Source organism: Mus pahari, chromosome 4 (assembly GCF_900095145.1).
Source record: "Mus pahari chromosome 4, PAHARI_EIJ_v1.1, whole genome shotgun sequence".
Classification (NCBI taxonomy): domain Eukaryota; kingdom Metazoa; phylum Chordata; class Mammalia; order Rodentia; family Muridae; genus Mus; species Mus pahari.
In genome coordinates, this window is record NC_034593.1 from 58,416,342 (window position 1) to 58,438,068 (window position 21,727).

Sequence of the window (21,727 nt, forward strand, 5' to 3'; positions counted from 1 at the left end):
AATCCATACTGTGAGGGAGCTACAATCCATACTGTGAGGGAGCTACAATCCATACTGAGAGGGAGCTACAATTGTGCTATTGTTGCATGTGAGTGTTTACTGGTAATAAAAAACAAAGAAAATAAAATTGCTTACATTTTGAAGATTTGAATAAAAGAGCATGTTCTGATAGCTTTCCAGCTCTGCCATTGTATGTTAATTTTACTGCCACAGAATGGGAACAGGTCTCCTCCCAGAGAAGTAGTTAATGGGACCCAAACCTCAGTTCTTTCACCTACCAGTTATGTGATGTTGGGTAACTTTCATCCCAATATTTTAGTATCTCCTTTTGCTATTTGGAGAATAGTGACATTATCTCATAGCATAGGACAAAGCATTTATTAGAGTACCTAGCTAGTAATCCTGCCTTACTTATTCTTTTGTGTCACTGTGGCCATAATGACTTAGAGAACAACATAAAAGAGAAAAGATTTATTTCAGCTTACAGCGTTTGAGGGATTCAGTTTATCCCAGCAGGGAAGGCATGCCAATTCATTGTGGTAAGGGATACGGCAAAGGCTATTCACATACAACAAGGCAGGAAGCAGAGAATACAGGCTGGAGCAACGGACTCAAAGGTCCAGTCTAGGGACTCGCTTCTACAAGTCAGACCCCACCTTCTAAGGGTTCCACTGCCTTCCCAAAATATAGCTATTAGCTGCAGAAAGAATGTTTAAAACATGCATTTGTAAGGTACACTTTAGATCTCACCTCTGTCCCCAGTGATTCAGGGGCATCTGATCATGACAAATGTATTTAGCCCAACTTCAAAAGCACCAGAATTTCTTATTCATTTATTTATTTCTATTTATTTTTGAGAAAGGGTCCCACTATGTAGCCCTGGCTGGCCTGAAATTCCCTGTTCAGAGCAGACTAGCGTGGAAATCAAAGAGACCTGCCTGCCTTTGGCCTGAGAAGTCGTCCTAGTCCCAGGCATGCTCTAGGAATTACTTCCAAAGCCGCCTCTGAGACTCAAGGAAAGCTTAGCTGCGATCACACATGGAACAACAACAAACACGTGATGTACTTCTAAGATAACGATACAGAGAAAACGTTCCATGTTAAAAGAAGGAATAACAGCATAGCAAGGAAAGATGAAGGCAAGCAAGACTGACCCCTAACTGGGCAGACCTTCAACCCTGTGGCTCCAGACAAGGAGCACAGGATGTGAGCCCAAGTGGCTTTACCGTCCCTATAATCTGTAATCTGGTGTTCACAGCCCATATGGCCTTTCTTGAATGTTGATTCCACATGGCCTGCAACTTTCTCTGGTACATATCTCACACTCCTGGAACCTTTTTTTCCCTTGGGACTTCAATTTAGGCTTTACCCTCATCATTCTTACATAGCTCTTGCAGGAAATCCAACCCTACTGTGTGTTATCTGGTCTCTCAGGTTTTTCTTTAAAACTTTGGTGGAAGCATGCACCACCTTGTAATGTCTACATTCTTCGTGTTTACAAAGTCAGCACCATGGGTATGACGCATGCCAAGTTCTGCTGCCAGCTCAAGCAGGATGTGGACACTCTTGGATCAAGGTTCTGTTGGCTTCTGAGTGTTCAGGTACCTGGGGCAGAACCTGGAGAAACACTTATTTAGACCACCCTAGGGGGGCAGTGCATCATGAGGTACTCTGTGTTAAAAGAAAGACTTTCACATCTGATTCCACTGGTGCCTGCAATTCCTAAAACTTTCCCGAAGATATATTTCCAACTGCACAGTTATAATTTGTGTGACTTCTGCTCAGTTGCATTGAGTTTTTGACTTATAACCTCTCTGCCTGTGGCTACAGTCTCATTTCCTTTTCTAGGCAAATGCATTTGAAAATATCTTTTTTCTCCTGATTTTCATTAAATTAGCATAACAGCAACTAGCAATAATCATGCTCCAACCTGAATGCTATGTCTTTCTTCTACCCAGTTAATTAGTCCACTACTTTAGGATTCAGTTTCTCAAGATTATCAGGTTGGTCAAACTCCCAATAGAGTCTTGGTCTTGTACAAAGCATCATGAAGACAGAATTTACTGTCCACATTTCTTCTGACAGTCTCCTAAACTTGTACTAGAGTTACCCATTAAAGTTAGCCGAAAGCCATTCTAGAACTTATCTAGCCTGTGTCTCCAACCTTTTCCAGTTTTCTCCTTCAAACCCATTTCAAAGGCCTATGAACTTTGGGATCAGTTTTCAATATCTGTTCCTTCTCTATTGTTGTATTTATGATATTTGACAGAAACCACTTAAAGGGAGGAAGACTTATTTCCACCTGCAGAGTCAGAGGCATCCAGTTTTCCTCAGAGTGGAGAAAGTGTAGTAGAGCTGTTCAGTTCACAGAAGAATCACAGGGCTCCCATTATTGGTGTCATGGCAAGCAGAGAGTGAATACTAGTGTTAGAGGTGTTTGTGGGCTAAATTTGATTGTCAACTCAAGGGGATTTGAATCACAATGAAAACCTCCCATGTATATGCAAGGATTATATCTGCCATATCTGGATTATGATTTTTTTTAGGCCCAGGTGTTTATTTCCCTTACCTGTAGGATGGTTCACAAACACAAAACAAGGGTTTCAGCGTTGTCGGGGAGGGGACTATCCCAGGCCTCTTAGAGTAAGAGGATCTCAGCCTTCATGTATACTGAATTCAGACCCAGAGGCTCTGAATTTCTGCATCAGATATTAAGTAGGGGTTGGGAGTGAAGCTAGAGCCAAGGCCATCTAAGTGGCAGGCCAAAGTGACATGAAGCCCACTTCCTGTGCTCCAACCATGAGTTTTCATCCCAAACCAATGGAAGGCGATTTCACTTGTTAGGGCCCAAAGTGACAGTCAGTTCTACTCCTTCCGCTCCCCAGGAAGCCACCTTGGTGACATATTTGATTCTACCCATTATAAGTGGTAAAGGGATTGGCCTGGTCCCAACCATTCTGGGGAGTTGTAAAAGGCTCAGGAAGGTACAGTGTGGATTAGGCCACAAGATGGGGCAGATGATGTCATCAGAAGCATGTGACTGATGGGAGCAGTTACTAAACTTCTGGGCAACATAGTCCATGCTATGCAGGCAGGTAGAGGGATGGGGAGTGCTCATTGTTTGGCATTGATGATGTCCACAAATTCAGGCTTGAGAGATGCACCACCCACGAGGAAGCCATCCATATCAGGCAGGCTTGCCAGCTCTTTGCAGGTTGCTTCAGTCATAGACCCTCCATAAATGATACAGATGCCCTGAGCCACCCCACCAGAGACATTGGATTTCAGCCATCCCCGGAGCTTCTCATGTACTTCCTGGGCCTGTTGAAGGGTTGCAGTCTTGCCAGGCCCAATGGCCCATACAGGTTCATAGGCCAGGACTACCTTGCTCCAGTCCTTCAAATTATCTGCGATGACCTTGGTTTGCTCAAAAACAGTCTTCTCAGTGATGCCAGCTTCCCTTTCGTCTAGCTTCTCCCGATGCAGGCGGTCACTCCGAGTCCTCCTACGGCATGGTTCATTTTCTGCCCAATCAACTTGTTTGGCTCCCCAAAGACAATTCTTCTTTCCGAGTGCCCCAGCATGACCCAGGTGGCTCCTAAGTCTTTCATCATGCCAGAGCTGATTTCCCCAGAAGGCCGCATTGGTCACTTTGTAGCAGTTCTGTGCAGCCACAGCAATGTTGGGATCCAGCTTCTGCCCGGCGAGGTCGATTAGGCGGTTGGCGGTGCACAGACCAACTCGGTGCCTGCCGGCACACTGGGCTGCCTTCAGGGTGCAGATGAGTTCTTGCAGGCACTTCTTCCTCCTGTTCATCTTCCAGTTGCCCCCCATGAAGAACTTCCTGGAAGGCGCCATTGCACTAAACTCAAGTCTCCGAAGGTCAGTGCCATATCTGGATTATGTTAACCGAGGAGGGACCTACCCTACATGTGGACAGCACCCTTCCATAGGCTGGGTCCTAGACTGAACACAAAGGAGGAAGTGAGGTAAGCACTGATGTCCATCTCCCTGCTTCATGATCGTGAATGCAGCGTGACTGACCACCTGCTTTAGGTTCCTGCTGCACGAGGGAGAGACAGTACTGACAAAGTGTGACCCCAGGTACATCCATCCCTTCTTCCTTAAGTCGCTTTTGCCAAGTCTTTTGTTACAGCTATGAGAAAAATAGCTAATGATTCTTCCCTCGGCAACTCAGTTCCATCCACTAAGCCCCCTCTCCTGAAGGTTCTGAAAGTCTCTGAAACAGCACTACCATGCATAAAATCAGCATTCAAAGTAGGAGCCTGAACCTGTGGCAAGCAACTCAGCTTTAAACCATAGTGAATCTCATGACAGGGGTATAGCTGGCAAAGATTCTTTCCCTTTCTGTAAGCTGTCTCTTAACTCTGTCAATTCTTTTTTTGCATGTATAGAAGCTTTTAATTCACACAATATTATTTGTCGGTGGTTGCTATTATTTCCTGGGGGTACTTTGATCTTCTTCAGAAAGCTTTTATCTATGCTTATGCATCTTTTAAAAAGTTTTTAGGTTAATTTTAACATTTTTATATCTATGGGTATTTTGCCTGCATTTATGTATGTGTGCCATGCGTGTGCCTGGTGCCTACAGATGTCAAAAAGGATGTCGGATCCTTTGGAACTGGAGTTACAAGTGGTTGTGAGCCACTGTATAGGTTGTGAGAATCAAACTTGAGTTCTCTGGAGGGGTAGTCAATGCTCTTAAACTTTAAGCCATGCATTCAGCCACCGTGTGTGTATATCTTGAAATGTTTTCCTCCAAAATTACAGTTTCAAGTTTTCACAATAAGGTTTTGGATCTATTTTGGATAATTTATTTTTCATAGGAAATCCATCATTTAGTTTCTATCTTACTTTGGATAACACCTTCAGGAAAACCATTATCCCTAGCACATAGCATCTACTGCCACTCTTGATGTAGAAGGGTTAACAGGGCCACTCCATAAGTTATTCTAGATGGTTGTGAGCCACCATGCTGTTGCTGGGAATTGAACTCAGGGCCTCTGGAAAAGCAGTTAGGGCTCTTAACCACTGAGTCACCTCTCCAGCCCCTGTAAGTTATTCTATTGTATATTTTGTGTGTGTGTGTGTGTGTGTGTGTGTGTACAGTATTGGAATTTCTGAACCACATGGTAATTTTATATTGAGGAGTACTCATATATTTGCAAATAATCATTTCCTTATTCATGTAATGCCCATCCTACTGCGAAGGAGATGTGTTTGAACGGAGGATCCTGCTGTGACTTTCCTGGCTTTCAGATTATACAGATGGAGAGCAGTCTTAGGCAAATAGCTCTCAAAGCAGGATCTTTTCTGATGAGGCAATTGAACCACTGATCCTCACAGAAAAGGATTGTAGCAACATTATTTACATTTTTAGACTGATTTCAGGACCATGGTTAATGACCTCCCCAAACAAAATTAATTAAACTACAAGTATGAAATTTATTTCCAATTGAACTTGTTACTGAATGACTGTACTACACTTGTTTTTAATATCTACTAGAGAAAAGCACACAGGCATCTTCCAAGCCCAGTCACACTTACCACTGTGCAGAACCTGGCAGTGTCCTTACCCAATCATGAAACCCTTCAGGGCAGAGCATTTGGAAGAATGCAACATTTCCCCACCATAACCTCCCGACGGTTGCCAAACACAAGTTAGCCCTCCAACCAAAAGGATGCAAGAGAAAAGTCAACATCAAACATAATCAGAGATAAATTTAGAATATTTTCATAGGAGCTCTCAGAGTTTGTAGACATGAAAGTATTTCTGGAATTTATATGAACTTTAAATCAAATACATGCCTCCCCCCCCCATAATGCTAATATAGTTGATTTCTGGCAATGATACAGAGTCATGCTGTGGTTACTTCGAGTCAGTGGGAGGCCATATGTTATAAATAAACATTTGGCTCTACGAAGCATAGATTTATCAAAAGCTGTGCAGAGGCAAATGAGACCAGCAAGTTGGGATCCCTTGCAGGCGCTGGCCTTCACTGTGACTCCTGCAGGCCCTGAACCACGTGCTATCAATTACTTTACAATTCTGCATACTACATAACAGCAACCAGATTTGAGGAAGAGAAAATTTTAGGAAACTTTATGATTAAATTCTACTAAAATGAGCTTATTGGCATTTCCCCGCTCCCTGAAGAGTGTACAGGACAAGGGTATGTTAGTCTGGGTGTGACTCATTTGCTTCCCCTGTCTCCAGTTGGACATTCTTAATTAAATTGTCGTATCCCAGTGGCATCTGGGCCACAAAGTGCATATCAAACTCTGAGGCTCTCGTTAGAGCTGGCCATTTTAGTTCTAATGAGCCTGGCTTTTCTAAGATAGTCACCACTTTTGTGTTGACTGTTTAGGTATGTGGCTGTCATGAGAAAGTTAGGAGGCATCTTGTTCAAGTCAAAGCTGCTAACTAAGGTTCACTGGATAGAAAGGAACCCTGTGCGGCTAATTCTGGAGACACACTGTGAATTCAGATGCCAAATTCGGAACTGCTGTCTCAAAACAAAAGGTCATCAAATATGCAGCCCTTAATAACTATCTTGGGCCTTCACTTCTCTCTTCTCTTTCTTTACTCCCTCTATATCTATTCTGGGGGACTTCCAAGTGACATTAGGTCAGGTGACAGCTGAAGTATTTTGTCATCTCGAAAAATAGAACATTGAAAGCTATCTCTGGTGCTAGGGTAGGCTATGTCCCAGCCTCCACGCAAGAAACTCCCCAGACTAGTTGGTGATGCTGCATGCCTTAGTTCTAAGACTCTGGAGCAGAGAGGCAGGGGAGTCTCTGAGTTCAAGGTCATCCTGTCTACAGAGCAAAAGACTTTAGCAAAAATGCAGCTAAAACAGATAGATTCCAGTCACCACGGATCTACGCTGTATGCTTAGAACAGAATGGCAGTGGATGGCCTTGTTGGTCATCAATGGGAGGAGAGGCCCTTGGTCCTGTGAAGGTTTGATGCCAATGCCCCAGTGTAGGGGAATGCTAGGACCAGGAAGCAGGAGTAGGTGGATTGGTAAGCCAGGGTCAGGGGATAGGGGGCTTTCAGAGGGGAAACCAGGAAAGGGGATAACATTTGAAACGTAAATAAAGAAAATATCTAATAATAAAAAAGAATGAAATGGCAGTAAAGAAGAGAGCAAAGCCTTATAGTCTTAATTGCTTTTCTTTTTAAAAATAAATCTTAGTTTAATTAGAATACCCAGTCTTGGGTTTAATTATGGAATTTTCAAATAAAATTTGATTTTGTTGATTCTTTCCCCCTATTATCCCTGCCAGCTCCCTGAGTCCCTTGTACCCTTCCACACCCCATAGCTTCCTTTTCCTTACCCTCAGGCCTCACATGTCCTGTTACCTTCACAGTGGTCTCCTTTCTGGTTTCATAGCCTAGACTGCACTGACCTTTACTTACACACATATGTAAACATGATCTAGGATCCCCATATGAGACAGGATGTGTGATTTTTGACTTTCTGAGTCTGAGTTATCTCACAATATAATTCTTTCCAATTCCACCCATTTTCCTGCATATTTAATGATTTCATATTTTTAAAAAAGATTTATTATTTTATGAATGTGCGTACACTGTCTTTTAGATGCACCAGAAGAGGGCATCAGATCCCATTACAGGTGGTTGTGAGCCACCATGTGGTTGCTGGGAATTGGACTCAGGGCCCCTGGAAGAACCGTCAGTACTCTTAACAGCTGATCCATCTCTTCAGCCCATGATTTCGGTCTTATAACTAAATAATATTAAATTATGTACACAAATATTCCACACTTTTATTACCCATTCATCTACTGATGGACATCTGGACTAGCTCCACTTCCTCTGTGGGTTCCTTGTGAGTAGAGCGGCAATGAATATGGATATGCAGGGCTCTCTGGTTTGATATAAAGTCCTTTGAGTAGAAACCCAGGAGTGATATAACAAGGTCACCTGGTAGTTCTATTTTAAAGTTTTTACAAAGAGAGCAATGTAAACTAATTTTATTTCTGTTTTAAGATTTTACTTGCCTGCTTGAATCACAGTGCCCTTATTCTGAATGAGGTGGTCAAAGGTCTTCCTGCAGGTCTCACATGGCAAATGCCCGTTTTTTTTTTTTTATTATTATTATTAAATTATTTTATTTATTTGCATTACAAATGTTGCCCAATCTCTGTACCCCCTCCCAGAGTTTTTCACCCCATCCCCCGCTCCTTTTGTCTTTGCCTTTCATTCCCCCCCACTTCACCCCTACAAGCATACCCCTTCCCTGGGTCATCAAGTCTCTACAGGATTAGGCGCATCCTGATTTTATACCCCTCTGACTTGATGAGTTCACGTTCCCCAATTTAAATATCATGTAATGTAAATCCAAAGATTAACAGCTGAGACTGGCTGTGGATGTCCTTAAAGAGGGTCCAGGGGGTGCTGCTACCTTCACGATCTCCACTGATGTAAAATCCCTCTGGCTGGAACCTGAGTTGCCATCATGAACAGTAACATCTGTGGATGAGTAACGGCACAAGTGTTCCATTCCGGAGTGGCACAGTTTCTTTTATTTTCTGGCTTCTCTAATCTATTTGGGGAACAAGGGCTGCTGGGTTTGATTTGATTTCATGTCCCATCAGAACTGAAATCAGAGGCCTGGAGAGATGGTTCGGTTGGTTATAAAGGCATTTGCTGCTCATCTTAGTGGGTCCATGTTCGGCTCCCAGTACCAATTGTCTGTAACTTTGGGTCCAGGGGCATCTGATGCCTCTGGCTTCCACAGACACCTGCACATTTTACACACACACACACACACACACACACACACACACACACGCCCTGACAATTCAGCCACCAGTGCCCTCATCCAATCACCTTACTAATGTTATTATATCAGGCGTTTAGAAGTGGCTTTGTTATATGATAGTGACTCACTGGAGCCCACAGAGTAAGTAAAAGCAGTACAAAAGTCTGACATCTCTGCCTTCATTCTGTACCTATAATCTTTAGTATCTCAATGCCACCATTTTACTGTGTCTTTTCTTCTTTTAAGACTCTCCCAGTGGAATCCAAACCTGAATCTTCATTGGATGGTATAATAACAGGTCAGATTAGTAGACATCTTTACTAGAAGAAACTGACACTGTTCTGCACACCCCAAATACATGTAGGGTTCCCCAAACAATGATGAGCCGTCAGAATGGTCACCTTCCAAGCGAGGGCGACTCTGTATGAAATCAAGGCTGCATCCTGGAGTGGCAGTGTCATCTGATGGGGACCAGGTTGTTGCTTCCTTCGAGCAATGAGGACTGCTTACAACCACACTGGCAAACAAAAACTCAATCAGACCATGCCAAAGGCTGCTCATTTATGTACCGTCTTAGGCCCCTTCCTTTCTGGACCAGAGTCCTGAATGTGGACTGAACCACTGGGCCCCTTCATCTGTACTTCCCAATGAAGCCACATTGCTGCAATCTCCCATCTCCACTTTCCACCATTACTCCACCCTTTAGTCAGCATATTGGGATGGTGGCTCTGTCTAGCCTGTTGGGAGCCTGGGCAGGCAGTCAAATACTGGGATATGTTGTCTCATTGGCATTCTCAAAGGAGTACAGGCACCACGTGAAGAATGACAGCAATTTGCATGTGAGAAAGAACCTCAAATACAAGGAACCCAGATCCAGGAGAAAGTCAAAGAGACACGAACACTGAAGATTTATTGCGAGGAAAAGAACTCAAACCAAGGGAATACAAGTATGCCCTGGGGGTCATAAGAACCCGGAAGCCGGGATGTTTTCCTCTGAGTAGTGCGCACTGGGCCTGAATGGAACCAGTGTCTGCTTTGAGGTAAAAGACGGAACAGTATAAAAAGTATAGTCTCTACAGAGCAACCAGCCAGCCTTGCATACTTCCCTTTCTCTCATCTGTTCTGTAAATTTGCTGCTGGGAAAAGGAGACGGGAGATCCAGGTTCAGTGAACCGTGTCAGTGAAGTTCAGTTAGTGAAGACCTCAGTGACCCTGGAAGTTCGCATCTGTCCCTACCAAGCACACTGCTCTCTAAAACATCCCTTTTTCTGAGGCATAGCCCCACCAGGCACCATAGCGACTAGCGTGAGTCCTCCATCCGCTCAATCCCCCTGTGGACTGAGAGCCAGGCACGCAAGTCAGGGTCCTAGAAGCCTCCTTTCTGTTTCTCCTGCCCCTCCTCACTTGAAAGACTCTCATCAGTGATACTGAATCAATGTAAATATGTATTTCCTGGGGCATTAGAGGGAAAAGAAAAGAGATGGCTCGGAGCAATTAAAGGCAGTACAAATGTTATAAATTAAGCTGCTGGTTATTGTTGGCATTCTTACCACCTACGTCATGAATACCAAAATATTTAGTTAGTGTCAGACATGCCTCCCTGCCCCCAATTCAATTACATACCCAGAGATTTGTGGATGAGCTAAATGTGGCATCCCAGACTGCCTGCATAAGGTCAGGACCCAGCTTCTCCAAGGAGCTGCCTGCCCCTCCAGTGGTCACCAGAAGGCTGCAACAAAACTCTTTGAAACCCTTTTCCTGAACCACAGGTGAACTCACCCAGAAGCATGCTCTAAGTCAGTGAGCACTCTAGCACACACTTTTTAAATATCCCTTGTGTGAATGAATGGGAGGGGATGAAGACAGGGGGACGGGTTTGGGAGAAGTTGGAGAGGGGAGGGGAATATAATCAAATATGTTGTATCTGTGTATGAAATTACCAAAGAAAAACTAAAACTTAAAAAAATAAAAAAGCCTGGAAAGAAATAAGTAAAATCTCTAACCCTGGTTAAGTGTTAAGAATAAAAACATTTTCTATGATTTTCAAAAATTTGCAGCGAACATTATAGTTTTATAGTAATAAAAATGTATTTAGTAGAATTTTTCCACCAGGAAATAGATGAGAATTGGGCTACCAAACATTATTATCTCCATGGACTTGATGTCTCAGAGTTAAGTGATTCGTTAAATTTATTTAATGCATAAAATGATTTCAAGGAGTACTAGCATTAGAAATGCAGACGACTCAGACTAATTCTGTACCGGGGCTACAGCGATTGATCAGCAGCTAAGATCACTGGCTCTTCTTCCCAAAGGATTTAGGTTTGGTTTACAGTACTCACGCAGTGGCTCAAAACTCTTTTCTAATACCCTCTCCTGGCCTCCAGGAACACCATGCACACGTGTGGTATACAGACATACATGCAGGGAAAACACATACTCAAAAATAAAAAAAATGAGAAAAATTATATATAAAAATTGTGTAGGAAAATTGTCAGTTGCATGTAAATTAGCAACTCCCACTTTAAAGAATTAGCTAATAAAGTATGTATGAGTGTCCTGGGGAGATGCCGTTCTGTGTTTGCACCCCAATCTCTCTTTCTTATTGTAGAAGAGGGTGCTGGGCTTCAGGGGTGAAGCAGAGGCCACGGGATCTAGTACGGATGTGGAGCCTGTGTTCCCACACACTTAACTGCCTCACCCTGTGTTTCTCCTCCACTTTTATGAATAACTGATGGAGTTCATTTATTCAACCGCTATCTAGAAACCCCATCAGCTGTCTGGAAACACCAGCCCCTATGTCTGGAGGAGGCGGCGGCGGCGGCGGCGGCATTGTGAACAGAAGCGCTTGGGCTTCTGCTGAGGTGGAAGTGGTGTGGTGGACTGGAAGAAGGTCGTGAAGTTTTCTGTGATGTTTAAACTTGTTTATTGTATTTAATGCCCTTCATGTTCTTGCAGATATCCCAAGGCAACCTCACCTGCAACGAATGAGCAGTCACTTCTCCCTGTGCAAACTTTGTCGGTGACCAGCTGAGTCTCTGTCAAGTTCTTATTATTCTACTTTGTCTTGAATGGAAGGAAAGGTCTGTGATCAAAACTAAAAAAAATTCTCTTTGCTTCAGAAGTCAGCACGGTTGCATTCTGATATGTGTCAGGCTGCTTCTTAACACTGGCAAAGCTCATTTCTTGGTAAGATTTCTGCTCTGGGGGACACCCCATGGAGATCAGAGGCGCTTCCCAAGCCTTGTCTTGATGCATAAAGTGAAAATGAATTTGAAACACATGGATTGCCTGCTTTAAAAATACGCTTGAGTTCAAAAGTTAACAAAAGTAATACTTGGTTGGAAACGTTTGGGAATTTCTTAAGCCTCAGATGTTTGAGAACTCGGTTTCTGACCTGAAGTCAGACAGTTCCTTTGCTATCAGGGTGTCATCCTTTATGCTAAATGCATTTACAGATAATGCTTTAATTAGCTATGGTGCAAACATGCTATTCTCATTCTTATTTTGTTTGTAAACTTCCTTATATCTTAGTATTTAAATTCCCAAACAGTTTTATTCATGTAATTTGTAGATGACTTTAAGAAAGTATAATTGTTTCTGTTGCACACATGTTTAAAATACACAGTTGACCAGGGATTTAAAGTCAAACATGACAAAATAGTCAATACATATTTGATACTTGAACTATGGAGATTAGACAACATCAATACTGCATGAATGTAAAGAATTTCAGTCTTGAGTTTTTTTTACAGTAGACTCAATTATTTATACAGATTTGAAGGCTGTGCTAAGAAAGAGAACAAGTAAAAAATCCCTTGGTATGATGGTATTTATGAGTTGGTATAATTATAAAATGAAATTTCAAAAGTAAGCTTTGACAGGGACTGTCCTGGCTAGGCCTAATTGTCAACCTGGCACTGCCTAGAGTCATTTGAGAGGGTAAGCCTTAATTAAGGTACTGCCTAGATTAGACTCGCATGTGGGTATGGCTGTCTGTGGTGCATCATTAATTGATGCAGAGGGCCCAGCACACCGTGTGTGCCACTACTCCTTAGGTAGGTGGTTCTAGACTAATATAGCTAGCTACGCACAAGCTAATTTGTGAGTCAAACATTACTAAGTCGTCTCTACACTTGTCTCTAATTCAAATCTCTGCTTCATTGCTGTGAAATTCTGTAAGTGGCCTCAAGGTCATTTAAACAACAGCTTGAAAACCCAGAAACTCTCAGTGTACTTTTGCAAGAAGCATGAGGCTATGATAGTAAAAGAAATGAAGCCACCTATTCAAGGACTGCGAATCATCCTAAGCAGAACGGTGACCAGAACACAGTTAACACAGGATGCGGCAGAGCCCAGCATCACAGTCAGGGTTCAGGTTGCCAGAATCTCTAGTACTAAAGTAAATTATTCTCACGAGAAATTCCATACCTTGGGCCAGGCATGGTGGTGCACACCTTAACCCCAGCACTTGGAAGGCAGAGGCAGGAGAATCACTGTGAGTTGGAGGTCTGTCTGCTCCACATAGCAAGTTCCCAAAGAATTCAATCCTTGAAGAAAGGTATAGTGTTCAAGTTTCTCTGTCCATTGCCTTTTCTTTCCAACCTGCACCTCAGTGTGATTCTTCACAGAAAAACAAGGCAGCATTTTGATGTGTCCCTGAAACTCTCCCATCTCTCCATGGAACCATATACAAGGATCTCCTTCCTTCCCTTTGTTTTGGTTCTTTTTTTTTTTTTTCTTTTCTCAAAGCACTTATCACATTTTAACATCTTCCCTACTGCACTCATGTCTTAGTTAAGGCTTCTATTGTAATAAAACACCATAGCCAAAAACAACTTTGGAGGAAAAGGTTTATTTGGCTTACATTTCTATATTTCTATCATTGAAAGAAATCAGGACAAGAGCTCAAACAGGGCAAGAACCTGGAGGCAGAGACCACGGAGGGTGCTGTTTACTGGCTTGCTCTCCATGGCTTGCTCAGCCTGCTTTCTTATAGAACCCAAGATTACCAGTCCAGAGATGGCACCACCCACAAGTCTTCCCCTATCAATCACTAATTAAGGAAATGCCCTACACCCGGATCTTACCTAGTCATTTTTTCCAATTGAGGTTGTCTCTTTTCAGATAACTCTAGCATGTGTCAAGTTGATAAAAAAAAAAAAACAAAACCAACCATGGCAACTTATTTCTCATTTGTATTATTTATTTCATGCATTTCCCCAGTAGAACAGTCTTCATGAAGTCAAGGTTATTGTACTAAAGTTTTTCAGGCACTAGAGTGGTTCTGTCATGTAGCAGGTACTCAAGAATATTTATGAATGAATAAATAAATGAAGAATAAATGGGAGAAATAAGCAGAACATGGAATTTTCAGTACTTTAAGATTAATCCTGTGCATTTGAGAATTATAATAGTACACACACACACACACACACACACACGTGGAAGTAGAAGTGATGGATTTCAGAGGGAGTTAGAGAGACATGGGAGAAGTTTTAAGGGGAAGAGTGTGGGTAGGAAATGATGTAAATACAATACTCATGGATAGACTCCTCAGATAATAAAGTAACTTTTTAAAAAGCAAATATTAAATTTAAGTTAGGTAGGAAGAATCAGAGGAAAGTAAGGTCATGGAACTCCAAGACAATTTTGTCTTCCTTTTAAATGAACCTATTTTCATCTGATATAATCTACAGCTCACATAGTTCATTGTAGGGCACACCTGGCTGTTGGTATTCTCCCTCTGCAAGATACTGTTCCTGGCATAGGTCATTACTGCTCATTCAGAAAACCATGTTGCTCATAGTTGTACACCATGAGTAGGTGGTAAGACACTATTAGCGGAGATATCATCAGTTGTAGGGCATAGAGAAACTAATCATGAACTGATTAAGAGACTCTCTCCCTGCTGGGTAGCTTTCATAGAGCCAGATGGTGCTATGTAAGTTGCATAGGGGAGAAAAGATCACTGATATTACCTAGCACTGAGTTATGCATGCTGTCATAATGACCTGCCATACAAGATGTGCTCACTGGTTCGTCTCTAGGTGAAATGAGTGCTCACCCAACTAGAAGTAGCATGAAGGCAACTTTGTGAGCACTGGCACTCTCTTAGGCCACTTGTGAGAAGATCCAGAAAGGCTTATCTGCCTGTCAATGAAACCAGACATTCAAAACCTGGAAATGACCAGTCCATTTGCTATAATGTCAAGACTATTCATGGGCAACCAATGGCTCTCTTTGATGCCTGCTTCACAGGAGGAAATTCATGCCTGGTACACCTTTGGCTAGGAAGGGCATACGGTCTAGAAGAAAACCTACTGATGTTTTACTAAACGGCCATATTGCCAAACTTCCTTCTACATATTTATTTTTCGCCATAGATTTGTGCTGCTCCCAATCTTGGTGGGCGAAGCTTCTTATTGTACTGGTTAGTGCTTAATTCGAGGACTCAACACTACTCACAATGTCGAAAACAACCAATGGCGAGTGTTTAGCTGTGGGTGGCACCTCTACATCAACCTCCACCTCTCCCCAATCCCAGGCTCAGGGGACCTTGTGGAAGAGGGAGCAGGAGTAATGTAAGAGCCAGATGAAGGGCAGGGGTGTTATAAAAGGCTGTTCTCTGCATGACATGGTTGTCACACACAGGAACTCACAACAGCAGTGGTTTCTCATTCAAGACCTCCATAAGAATCGAGATTGTTAACTGCTACAGCTTGGAGGTGGGAGGAGATCCTGCCGGCCCTCCGTTAGGTGAGGGACTAATAGGTGGCTGATGGCACCTGGAAGGAGAAAGAGTCATTTCCCTTTGGGGAGGGGCATTGGTAGGCCACCTGTGCCCAAGTATATGACATGAACACACGCACAGCACTAATTGGACTTCGTGAATCACTTTTAAAGGTCCAAGCCAAGGATGAATCCTCGCGTAAACTCTGTACCGAGCCATGTGTCAAAACAGTTTCATCGACTGCACACATGTTCTACTGTTTTGTCAGATGGAGGTAGGGCAGGTGGTTGTCTCTGTGTGTGGGTGGAGTGTATAGATACTTTTGGGACCATGAAAGGCAATCTGTTTTCAGATCGAGCTAGGTTTAAACCCCAGAGACCTAGCAGATTAATCTGCAAGGGACAGAAGGCCATGCTCCCAGACACTAGGCTCCTGAGAAGAGGCCCTAGCTCCACAATTCTGTGGCCATCAGTGACATGGGCTGTCTGAGCTCCACCCCCACAGTTACCTGGCAACAGCATGGTAGCCCAGCCCACTATAAAGAAGCTGCTTGCCCCTTCCTCACTCTCTTGCTCTCTTACTCTCTTGCTTCTCTGTTGCCCTCTTGCTCCTCCTCTCCCCATTCCCTTCCTCCCTCTCTCCATGTGGCCATGGCCGGCCTCTACTTCTCCACATTTCTCCCTCTCTCTGTCTTTCTACAATAAAAGCCTTAAAACCGTGGACTGCCTCTTCTCATTGATACCCTCCATGCTGGAGCCATGGAGCAGGTTTCCTTCTAGAGAGCCAAGCATCTAACCTCCTGCCAGGAGACCTCCCTGCACTCCAGCCACAGCTGCCAGGCAAACCAACCTGCCTGCCAAGCAAGCTGCCTGATCTAGCCAGACTCACTCCTCCCCACAGTAACCTGCCCCCTGAGCACTCCTCCTACCCCTTTCCCTTCAGCCCCCGGGCCAGAGTCTGCCCGAGGGTCCCCACTTTGTTCTCAGCTCTTCTTTGTCTTACAGGGGCGTCTGGAATGTCCAAGAGTGAGAACCTGATATGCCTGGCCTCCATGCAGCCCAGGGACCCCAGGACTGGCTCTTCTATGGTGCCCAGCAGTGTCTTTGGTGCCCGAGAGTCAGAGCCCAACTCCAGCAGTTCCACAGGGACCCTAGACTATGCCCTTTCCTCATCCCTGGAAGGGATCCCATGGCTTCTTACAGTCCAATGCCTGCCTGGTGGTTCTGTGGGGTCTGCAATGCAGTCACACTTCCCTCGTCCCACCTCACCCAGAGACCCTCGCCCTGAGCAGACGCGGAACCCCATTTTTTTTAAACCTATCCTTTCCTTTCTTTCTTTCTTTCTTTCTTTCTTTCTTTCTTTCTTTCTTTCTTTCTTTCTTTCTTTCTTTCTTTCTTTTTTTTTTGATTTANTTCTTTCTTTCTTTCTTTCTTTCTTTCTTTCTTTTTTTTTTGATTTATTTATTTATTATATGTAAGTACACTGTAGCTGTCTTCAGACGCTCCAGAAGAGGGCATCAGATCTCGTTACAGATGGTTATGAACCACCATGTGGTTGCTGGGATTTGAACTCTGGACCTTCGGAAGAGCAGTCGGGTGCTCTTCTTACCAGCCTGGAACCCCATTTTTTGGTCCTCCAGATACTATGCATATTTCTTTCTTTTACTAAAAGTTTACTTTAATTTTTGAAACAGGGCCTCTCTGTGTAGTCTTTGCTGTCCCAGAACTTGCTATGTCAAGGAGGCTAGCCTTGAACTTACAGGGATCCCTTTGCCTCTGCTTCCCAAGTACTGAGATGAAAGTCATGTACCACCATGACCATGAAAACTCTGCACCTTTGACTTAATTTTCCTTTGAATCTAAGGACTCTTAAAAAACATGAGATTCATTTCTTTAAAAAAAAACAGCACCCATCTTAAAATTTGCATGACTAAAACCAGACTTTAATTCCTATCTCTTCGTGTTCTCTCTCTCTGAGCTGTCTTGGTAAAGATGCGTTTATCCTTTGGGTGATCAGGCCTGGCCTCTCTGTCCTCCATCCCCAGGCCACACTCTACCCATCACTGCTGACAGTTTTGCTTTGCAACACACAAGGTGGGAACACCTCTTGTCACCTGTAGCTCAGTTGCCCTGGTCCACATTTCCCGAATGACACATCCCTCTGTCTCAGAGTTTGAGTTTGCTGTCTCCCCCACCTTGCCTCTTCAGGCCACCATATATTGTCACATGTTGCAGAGCCTTCTTCAGCCCCTTGGGCTGACAGCAGTCCCTCTTCCTATACATCTCTATCCACTGGCTACGCTCTGTTTTATAGCACCTACCATGACTGTGCATTGTTATATATTGCCTTTCTTAAAAAAAAATATTGCTTCCCTTCATCACAGTTGTCTGTGATTTATATCTTCTTGGTAACAGCAGTACCTGGTACCCACTAGATTCTCTATTTGTGAATGAACATGACTGATTTTTTTCCCAAGAGAAAAGAAAGAAGGATCTGTCGGTCATCACTAAGCATTTTATAGTTTGAAAGAGCAGGACACCCTGGGCCTCTCTGCCAGAGTCTCCCTGCCTAGTCCAGTACCATGTCTTATGTATACAAATGCTAAAGAGATAGATGACAAGGTTCTTGGGCCTCAAGGCCTTGAGAATATTGTTGGGGACACAGTCACCTACTGATATCCATGAAGGTAAGATGTTATTTCCTAGATTAGCATTTCTTTAAAATTTAAATGCATGTGATCATATGTGAAACATATTTTAACTTAAGTTTTATAGATAAGAAACAGGACCACACCCTTGGAGGTGTGGTTTAAAGTAGGCTAGGCTAGAACTCATGACATCTTTGCTGGGTAGTTTTTATCCACTTGACATAGACATATCTGGGAAGAGGAAATTTTAATTGAGAAAATGCCTCCATAAAAGTATCCTGAAGGCACGTCTCTGGGGAACTGCCTTGATTAATGACTGGTGTGGGAGGGCCTAGCTTCCTGCAGGAAGTGCTACCCCTGGGTAGGTGGTGCTGGGTATATAGGAAGGCAGCTTGGGCAAGTCACAGGGGAAGCTAGTAAATAGCCCTCCTCCACAGCTTCCTGTCCCACATTCCTGCCCTGACTTTCCTCAGTGTAATCTGAGAACTGTAAGCTGAAATAAACCCTTTCCTCTCCAAGTTCTTGTTGGTCATAATGTTTTATCACAGCAATAGAAACCTTAATTAAACAAGATCTAACACGGGAACCCTCCCTGTGAGAAAAAACAGATGAGAAAAGACCCTAGTCTTGCCATGTGAAGAGTCACCCCTAGAGGAGGCCAATGAGTGTTTTTCTAAGGGGAAAGATCCATTCTTTCAGAGTTCCTGAAGACTCCTGGTTTACCTTAATGCCAACATGATATGCTAATGCCTGTGAGATTCTTTGTGTAAATGATTTATCTGAAAAAATACTTCAAGAATATAAAAGTTTGTTGGATTTTTATATAAGATAAAGGATATATATATATATATATATGTATGTATGTATATATATATATATATATATATATATATATATCCTTTATCTTATATATATCTTATATATATTTTCATCTTGCCAGTGCTAAAAGTACAAAAGAGTAGCCCAGGGATTTACAAGCATCTTGTGCTCAATTCAGGCAGGTCTGCTAACAGGTGCTCAGAACCCTGTCAGACTGACCTGCTGGTAAAAACACTCGAGTTTCTGAAAATAAGCTCTTATCAAACGCCTGCACTCCTGACTGCCTGAGGTTTTGGGGAAAACATGTATCCTCCATCATTTGAAATCTGGTGCCTGTGGAGCTAAGTTACCCATGTTCCTCTGCTACTATACTTTCTCTCTGTCCTGTCAACTCTGGGTACCAGTACTTCAACTGCAGTAGAGACCAAGACACAGTTGATGACAACCAGAGATCGTTTGCTTCTCTACAGGGCTGTCTCACAGCGGAAGTTGGTGGAAACAGAGGCTACCTTCCAGAAATTAAACCTGAGGCATTGGACTGGAATGCCCCCTTCTGACTTTTGGGGGCTCAGGACCACTTCTCGTCTTTCATAGCAGGCAGTCCCAAAACAATGATAGTGGAGGACCAATACAAATCTGAATGCAAGCTCCTCTGAAAAAAAGGATACAGATACAGAACTCCGGGTGAGTGCACCACCACACAATGCCTAATTAAAGATGCTGCCTTTGGAAGACTACATCTAAGACACTGAAGCCACTTCTGCTCACCTGTTTTAACAAGGGTTATCTTAAGGGCAAGGTGTATGAAATACATTTCTGCACCTTTTTTGTCTAATTTATAAGCTTACTTGTACCTTTAATTATTTGCTAGCAAGGACCCTTCAAATCTACCAGAAGCATGTCTAAGGTGAACACTGTATTAAATAGACTGGTGGTTTCCAGGTGTTAAATGTCTGGTTTCATTGACAGGCAGATAAGCCTTTCTGGATCTTCTCACAAGTGGCCTAAGGGAATGCCAGCGCTCACAGAGTTGCCTTCCTGCTACTTCTAGTTGGATGAGCACTCATCTCACCTGGAAATGAAACTCATGTCCCAAGGTAAGACAGATTTTTGCAAGGCAGATTATGAAATGACTTACCAGTTCAAAGAAAATCCAATTTTATTCTCAAGAGTAAGCTTTTGAAAAATGTAGCTAACTGGTAATGACAGTATCTAGTGTCCTCTACTGGAATTTGTAGTCTGGTAAGTGTGGATGTAAAGTGTGTAATGTCCTAACCATTGATTTGTGGTCATATGCCTGTCTGAACCTTAAGCCTACTCTTGCTTTGGGACACAATGCACAAGGCAATAATTGGATGTGACCTCATGAAAGCAATGTGTAGAGGGTCCGTTCCTGAAGATCCCAGACTTTTCTTTAGTCATGGCGTGTGGAAGTCTCATAGGCCGTCACAGATGACTTGAATCCATGCATGTGCTGGCTGGAAAAGTCATAGACTAAGTCATGGCTATGTCAGCATCCTTTCGCTGAAATCCTCTCCTTAGAGAAATGGTCCAGAGAGTAACATAATCTGAGAGAAGCCCCAGAGAAAGGCCCCAAGAAATCCATTTCTAAAAACTGGAATTAGTGTCCCCAGATCAGGGTCTCAGAAAAAGGGCCAATGTGGCATCATCATGAAATGAGGCTGTTCTTCATGCTCAAAGTCTGCTCAAATGATGGAGAAATGATCTTAATCCTGAAGTTCAGCTAGTCTATTAAAAAAAATAGCAAAGATCTCCAAGCAGAACCAGTAAATGAATGCACATTATTATCACTGCTGGGCCATTTGCCACTAGGCTAGCTGGGTACCTTAAAGGAAAAAAGGCTATCAGTGAGCCTTCTAATTGTGTGTTTCAACTCGAACCTGAAGCATCACCCTAGGCTCTGCGATGAAAGCCCAGCATGCCCTAAGGCTTTCCTGCACACCATCTTCACCGTGCAAACTGAGCATGCTCAAAGTGCTCTCGACCAGGATTCTAATCCCTTAGACTCAAAGTGCTTCATGACCTTGAGCTCAGAAGGCTCAAAAAAAAAAAAAAAAAAAAAAAAAAAAAGATTAAAACCAAAAAAAAAAAAAAAAAAAAAAAAAAAAAAAAAAAAAAAAAAGTGCTTGTCATCTATCCTTTAACAATGACCTCAAACTAAGCATGCCTAGGAATGTGCCAGACCTAAAGTGCTTTCATATATGAACAGGGACAGTGACACATTCCTATAGTTCCTCTCATGGTATCCTTTCCTGCTTCATTCAGTACATCTCTCTTCACCCCTTTCTCTCTCAGGGATTTTAGCTTTGGCTTTGCATTCACCAAGATGTAGACCATTATGCAACCATATTACTGAGTGTGACATGGACTATCTGTCCATGTTAAGTTAGGAGGCTTTATTTGTAATTAAGCACACAAATGTTTCTTGATTTTTACAGCAGATTTTTATCTTACTTTAAGGAAAAATCAGCTCATATGGACTGGTTGGTGGAAGGACTATCTTCTTGCAAAAATAAGCTTTTTTTCAAGTCAGGCTTGCTTGTGCTATACAGATGGGGTGCATTTTCCCCCAGTTAAGAAACACTTCAAGGGTCAGGCATGGTGGCGCACGCCTTTAATCCCAGCACTCGGGAGGCAGAGGCAGGCGGATTTCTGAGTTCGAGGCCAGCCTGGTCTACAAAGTGAGTTCCAGGA

The 21,727-nt window shown here is 43.0% G+C and overlaps 1 protein-coding gene and 1 pseudogene across 4 annotated transcripts in view; both read right to left on the minus strand.

The window, feature by feature from the left end:
• The window catches only part of Veph1 (ventricular zone expressed PH domain containing 1), a 209,571-nt gene that overhangs the window by 62,267 nt on the left and 125,577 nt on the right, over nucleotides 1-21,727 (minus strand). The gene's annotated exons all lie outside the window — the stretch shown is intronic.
• LOC110319869 lies at nucleotides 2,976-3,882 on the minus strand (annotated as a pseudogene). The gene has a single exon (XR_002380435.1). The product of XR_002380435.1 is annotated as a triosephosphate isomerase pseudogene (transcript).